General features: G+C 45.9%; 1 pseudogene; it reads right to left on the bottom strand.

Moving 5' to 3' along the window:
* Positions 1 to 4: 4 nt before the first annotated feature.
* Positions 5 to 6,741, bottom strand: LOC117091553 (annotated as a pseudogene).
* Positions 6,742 to 7,167: the final 426 nt, after the last annotated feature.

Here is a 7,167-nt window from a genome sequence, read left to right as displayed (position 1 = left end):
ACCACTGCTGTAAGTGAAGTCCATGGAAGAACTCAAATTGAGATCAGTGACATCCAGGAAATCGATGTCGAAGATGCTGGGACTGCTGGTGCTGAGGGACGCTAAAGCCTGGTGTGGAACTTGGCGGAGCGAGGTCCAGCCACTCTATGGTTTCCAAGGAGAATCAGTGAAACTTAACTGCAGCCCACTGCTGTGAAGAAGAGGGCGAAAACTGTGTCTGCATCGGAGAGAGGGGGCATGGCAAGATTTCATATGCATGAAGAGGTCTTCTGCAGCCTTCCCAAAGAATCCATCCATTATCCATCAAAATGAGGTTCTTCGCTCCCAATTTTAGAAGGGTGACATCACTCACCTTTCTAGGGGGCTCTGGGAATTTACTAAAGACTTCAAGATGTCATCACTGTCGGTGGCACCAGGGATCAAAGGGGATCTGGTGCCTGAAGAGGCTGTTAAAAGGAAGCCGAGGCTTGGGGAGGACAGCAGTTGGGCTTTGGGAAGATCTGAGTATCTTTGGAACTTTTTGAAGACATGAGTGATCCTCTCTAGCGTCTGGCATTTCTGTGGGCAATACACGATGTGACTGTTAAATCACTTCAAATTGAGCATGCCATGCAATATGAGTGAGTTACACGTAGATACGGAAGACGGCCATGCTTCCCTGGTCACCGCTTATCACCCAATTCATCTCTAAGCTGCTCTGTCAATCTCCAATTCATCGTCCTCGGTTTTTCCCAAACCCTTTCCTGTTGGGAATTCACTCTGCGATTCTTAAACTCTTTCCCTGAAGGTTCCTGTGCCTACTCCTCTGACCCCTGATGGTCCCTTGAGGACACTGAGTCCATCCCGACACCCTCAGTGAGGGCCTGAAGATGAGGGACAGGTGCCACACCATTGCCACTTTCTGATTGCTACCCCCTCCTTCTGATGACAACTCAGCAATTTTGGGTTTTGAGGGTGAACCAATGCCTCACCCCTACCTTATGGGACGCCTTCTCATTCACTGAAAACTCTACTTCCTACTCCATTGCCTTTCCCCACTTCAGCCCTTCTCATTCTGTAACTGAGCATCCTTGGAAATCACAGCATTCATGGTGGCCTCTCAGCTCCCGACCTGCTCTCAACTCCAGTGATTCTCTTTCCCACCCTGTCAGACATATCTTGGATTGTGCCATCTCCAAATACTGCATCCCTCTGAAAGATCACTTTCAAGCTATGTTTTCTACTCGCTGTCCATCCTCTCCAAACCCTCCAAGCCACTTATAAGTACCCGGTAACAATAATTTCTCACCATTTACAGTCACGCCAATCATAGACTCTACTACGTTATCATGTCCACCAGTCCCTTGGTCTTCACTCTTTCCTTGTCCAGCCTGTAGTTTTGGCAGAACCCTACCTCTGGATGACCTGATCGTCTGCCTTCGCTGAGCATGCTCTGGATCAGCAGAACACTGCAACAGAAAAATTAAACAACTAAGCTGACTTGGTTTCACTTTGAGTTGATGTCAGACCTACCGCTGGCATTTAAGACTGCAAAACACCCTGCTGTGTTTCTCCAGAAAACTCAATTCATCATAATTAAGTCATAAGTGCTCCTCTTCACCTGAATCTTTCCACACTCCCCTTCTACATCCTCATGCGTTTCTAGCCTTGCCACATATTTCATTAAAGATATACAAGAGCAAGCCAGGTGCGTGGCTCACGCTTGTAGTCCCCAGCATTGGGAGGCCAAGGTGGGCGGATCATGAGGTCAGGAGATCGAGACCATCCTGCCAACATGGTGAAACCCCATCTCTAATAAGTATACGAAAAATTAGCTGGCATGGTGGCGCACCGTAGTTCAGGTACTTGGGAGGCTGAGGCAGGAGAACTGCTTGATCCTGGGGGGGGAGGTTGCAGTGAGCTGAGATTGCACCACTGCACTTCAGCCTGGTGACAGAGTGAGATTCTATCTCAAAAAAACTATATGTGTGTGTGTGTGTGTATGCATGCATATGTATATGTTGTGTGTGTTTGTCTGTATAAAAATACAGGCATCAGATATGAACTCTTCTCATTTTTCCATCACAGAACTCATACACACACATATTTTGTACCCATCTCTTTCTTCTTCCCTCTGTTACAGTGGAGGAAAGGTGTGTTCACTTGCTTGTTGTCTGTTCCCTTACCAGACTGTACACTCTATAGACATCAGGACTTCGTCTGATGCAGCACTGAGACTAGCACAATGCCTAGCTACCCCTTCTCTGAGTCCTTTGCTACCTCCATCTCTGAAATTTTAAATGTTTTTGGCCCAAGATTCTTCCCTGAGTTCTTTCTTTTTTTCTACACATCCTCCTCAGGTCATCTTATTCATTTGTGTTTGAAATTCTAGGTACACACTCTGTAATTTTTTAAGTAAATAAATGAACAAATTAAACGTGACAAAAAGCACATGTTGATTATGTTTTATTGCTAGCATGAATAACATTTAAATGAATGAACCATCCAGTGGAAGGTACTAATTGAATTTCACTTTGAGTGGTGGCACAAAACGTTCATTATCTGCTTTTTTCTTTTCTCATAATTGAGAAGCATGCACATTGAGATTAGAACATAGAAAGAAGTAGTGCAGCAAGAGAAAACACTTAAGGAAACAAGAATTAGGCTGAGACATGAAAACTATTAAAATGATTCTGAAAAATGCTCCTAGGACAAAGACAGTGAGGAATCACCCACTATGCTTTCTTTTATCAGCTGTAAAAATGTGCGAGAAGCTCAAAGGAAATGACTCTCCCTGAGGACTGCCTGGTACATCCGACTCACAGTGTGCATCTGATCTTGCTACCGAGAGTTCGTTCCTTAAGAGTTCAAGCAGTCTCAGAATGCCCTAATGGACAGGACACGGGCCGTCTTACCTCCACTTTCAATAAGCACGTCCGGGAGTTCATCCATCTGCTGACTCCGGGTCATTTGCTATTACAGATTTTTTTTTTTTTTTTTGAGACGGAGTCTCGCTCTGTCGCCCAGGCTAGAGTGCAGTGGCCAGATCTCAGCTCACTGCAAGCTCCGCCTCCCGGGTTATGCCATTCTCCTGCCTCAGCCTCCAGAGTAGCTGGGACTACAGGTGCCCACCACCTCGCCGGCTAGCTTTTGTATTTTTTTTTTTTTTTTTTTTTAGTAAAGACAGGGTTTCACCGTGTTAGCCAGGATGGTCTCAATCTCCTGACCTCGTGATCCGCCCGTCTCGGCCTCCCAAGTGCTAGGATTACAGGCGTGAACCACCGCGCCCGGCCTGCTATTACAGATTAACCAAAGGAGGACAGACAATTTAGAAGGTGGTTATCTCCACAGGAAATCATTACAAGCAGCACTGCAGGATTTTGAACTAGGTTTGGTTAAAGTGTTTTTTTTTTTTCTAATTGTGGTAAAATACACATAACTTTAAATTTACTATCAACCATTTTTAAGTGTACAGTTAAGGAAATTAGGTACATTCACACTGTTGTGTGACCATGAACACCATCTGTCTTCAGAATTCTTTTCATCCTGCAAGATTAAAACTGTGTACTCATTAAACCGTAATTTCCCACGCCCCATCCTTTAGCCCCTGGCAACCACCATTTTCCTTTCTGCCTTTGCGAATTTGACTATTCTAAGTCCCTCATATGAGTGAATCAGACAGTGTTTGTTCTTTTGCAACTAGCTTATTTCTCTAAGAAGAATGTCCTCAAGGTTGATCTATGTTGTGACATGTGTCAGAATTTTTTTTTTTTTGAGACGGAGTCTGACGCTCTGTCTCCCAGGCTGGAGTGCAATGGCCGGATCTCAGCTCACTGTAAGCTCCGCCTCCCGCGTTTACGCCATTCTCCTGCCTCAGCCTCCCGAGTAGCTGGGACTACAGGCGCCCGCCACCTCACCCGGCTAGTTTCTTTTGTATTTTTTTAGTAGAGACGGGGTTTCACCATGTTAGCCAGGATGGTCTCGATCTCCTGACCTCGTGATCCGCCCGTCTCAGCCTCCCAAAGTGCTGGGACTACAGGCTTGAGCCACCGCGCCGGCCAGAATTTCCTTTTTTTAAAGACTGAATAAAATTCCATTGTATAGATATAACACATGTTGTTTATCCATTCATTTGTCAATGGACATTTGGGTTGTGTCTACCTTTGGACTATGGTGAATCATGCTGCAATGACTATGGGTCTATTGCCTAATGGCTTTTTTTTTTTTTTTTTGAGACGGAGTCTTGCTCTGTCACCCAGGCTGGAGTGCAGTGGCCAGATTTCAGCTCACTGCAAGCTCCGCCTCCCGGGTTTACGCCATTCTCCTGCCTCGGCCTCCCGAGTAGCTGGGACTACAGGTGCCCACCACCTCGCCTGGCTAGTTTTTTGTATTTTTAGTAGAGACGGGGTTTCCCGGGTTAGCCAGGATGGTCTCGATCTCCTGACCTCGTGATCCCCCGTCTCGGCCTCCCAAAGTGCGGGACTACAGCTTGAGCCACCGCGCCCGGCCCTAATGGCTTTTTAACCATATTTGATTCAGCTTTAGTATTAATTTTAGGCAGATAAACTGCTGAATGAACAGTCTACTACAACAGGATAAAGGAAAAAGAAGGCAGAATGCTTCCTAGCACAGAGTATTTTAGAGTCAGTTCTATTATTTGACAGGTTTTCTTTTTTTTTTTTTTTCTGATCAAGTCTCGTTTAATGGTGGAGGTGCAATGCCTTATATAGGCTGGCAGAGGAAGAGGTTGGGCAGGGCAGTGACAGAGGCTGGGCTTACTCAAATTACAATTGCGCATGCGCCGTGGGTTTGTAATTTTCCCGGGCACGGGATTGCCCTGCACTGTAGGCTGCATATCTTCGGGCGGGAAAAATGTTTGCGCATGCACGGGAAAAGTTAGCGCGTGCACAGGAAAGGTTTAGGCGTGCGTGGGAAGGGTTTAGGCACGTGCGGGAAGGGTTTAGGCACGTGCAGGAAGGGTTAGGTGCGCGCGGGAAAGGTTTGTAATAAAGAACCGGAAATGTCTGTCTTGTCTCCGCTTTGTGAGATCAAGCAACAGAGTTATTTGACAGGTTTTCATCCCAGGAGCAGGACATCTAGTATATAGAAAATGTCTTTTTAGGCTCTTACTTTGAAGTGACCTGAATCTACCCTTGCTTGGTTTCTGCAATGTGGTCCAAGAACTTGGCTCGTATTTGCTGGTTCTTCATTGCAGTAGCTTGAGGAAGCTGTAGACACTTTTAGGGTATGTCCCCTCCTCTCTGGCTCATCTCAGTAGAGTCTTATTTCTGGACGTCCACTTTGCCTGCCCTCTTCTTTTGAAACTGAAGAATCAGCTGATGTTTACAGAAACCAGGGGAGAGGAATCGGGAGAACAAAGGCATATATCCATCTCACTACTCTGAGAGCCCAGACTCAATAAACACAGGTATCACTAATCAATATGGATGGAGCACTGACCAAAAAATGAGTCATTTATCAGTTCAGAAAGTACCAGAAGCCTAAGTGTCTGGCAGGTAATTGAAATGAACTGAATATAGAATAAGAAAAAGAGGCAGAGAGCAGAGCATAGTTGTGGCTCAACGTAGCAGAAGAGCCTTGCTTTAGGCAATTGTCTTGCAGCAATGTGGCTCCTGGATTGCCAGATCCTCTAACTTTTTAGAAATGAGAAAGCCCACTTTGCATACCATCTCCTGTTATTTTAAATATTCTTTAAGCCAAAACAAAACTTAACTGCAGGCTGACTTTGATGCAGGCAGCCAGGAAAGGCAGTGGCTTCCTCTCTGAACAGTTATTCCTTTCTGCTTCTGAAAATGCATCCTCAGCTCCTCACCTGCCTCTGCTCTTGCTGGAGTTTCCAGGTGAGTTCATCGATCACCTTCTGCTTCTCCACCAGCATCTTGTCCTTCTCAGAGTCCAGCCCACCCAGTCAGAAGGAACAGAGCCCCCATTCAGGCTGCTCATGAGACTCCTCCGTGCACACGTGGACTGGGGACGGGTGCAGGCCGAAGGAAGGGGAGGCATCATTGAAGGTGTCTGGCTGGGGCCCGGCCACCAACAGGTCAGAGGAGGCTGGAGAGATCGGGGTCTGGAGCTGGTGCTGCCAAAGTGGTAGAAACCATTAGAGAGGCACTGGTGGAAGAAGTCTGGTAATTGGGCAGAGTGTTGGGTGTGACAGGAAAAGTGACAGTCGTTATATCCCCAAAGTTCGGCCCTGGGTTGCCAGAGCAGTCCTGGAAGGGTCGAAGCCGGTCCCTGAGGGCCGTTTTGGTGCCTGACACAGGCAGGCCCCGAATTCGAAGCTGTTGTCTTAATTCAGAGACCTAAAGAAATCAGAATGTGGTTAGTGTGCTGTTTAACGACAACATTTTAAAAGTGTATTCTTTATAAAATTAGCTTCAAAACATCACAAATGGAATTTTACAATACCCACTCTTTTTTATACTTCTTTCCAATTTCCTCTCCTACCCCAATATAAACCAGTTTTGCACAATTTTAACAATTACTTTTAACTTTATCATATATGATGTTTTCATGGCCTTAGAGTCATAGAAATGTAGAGCTTGAATGAATGGTAGAAGTCGTCTAATCTACTGCCTGTCATCCCTCATGGCGATCCATGTCCCCGTTCTCTAGATGAGAAACATATCCGCCTGGGTTTAGACACAAACCCTCCAACAATAGTCTTGAAGTACAGCGAAGTCGGCAGCTTTTCTGGCTTCCTTGGTGAGGGCTCTTCCTACCACGTTCTCTTCCTCAAACCTGAGCATGCACCAGAACCACTGGAGAGTGTGTTACAAAGCAGACTGCAGGGCCCCACTGTGGGGTTTCTGGCTCAGTTGATATGTATTTCTAACAAGTCCCCAGGTGGTGTCCAGACCTGACTTTGAGAACCTCGGCTCCTTATGAACATTACATCCTAATTTTAAAGACCACTGGATAATAGTCGTCTACTGAGAGAGTAGGCGGTGATAAGGCCACCGGTTCAAATCCTGGCCCTGCCTGTTACTAACTCAGTGATCAAATCACTCCGTGCCTCAGTTTCCCTTCTGGGAAATGGAGGGAATAGCACTTTATGCATTTTGTGAGGGTTAAAATGGCTTAAAATGCATAAAGCACTTGGAATCGTGCCTGGCAAATAGTTGTGCAATATAAAATTTTACTAATATTATTATGTTAATTCACATG

This window comes from Trachypithecus francoisi, unplaced genomic scaffold, assembly GCF_009764315.1.
Source record: "Trachypithecus francoisi isolate TF-2019V2 unplaced genomic scaffold, Tfra_2.0 Contig01331, whole genome shotgun sequence".
NCBI lineage: Eukaryota > Metazoa > Chordata > Mammalia > Primates > Cercopithecidae > Trachypithecus > Trachypithecus francoisi.
Note: the sequence above shows the minus strand (reverse complement) of the source record. Positions and strands in the feature narration are given on the sequence as shown.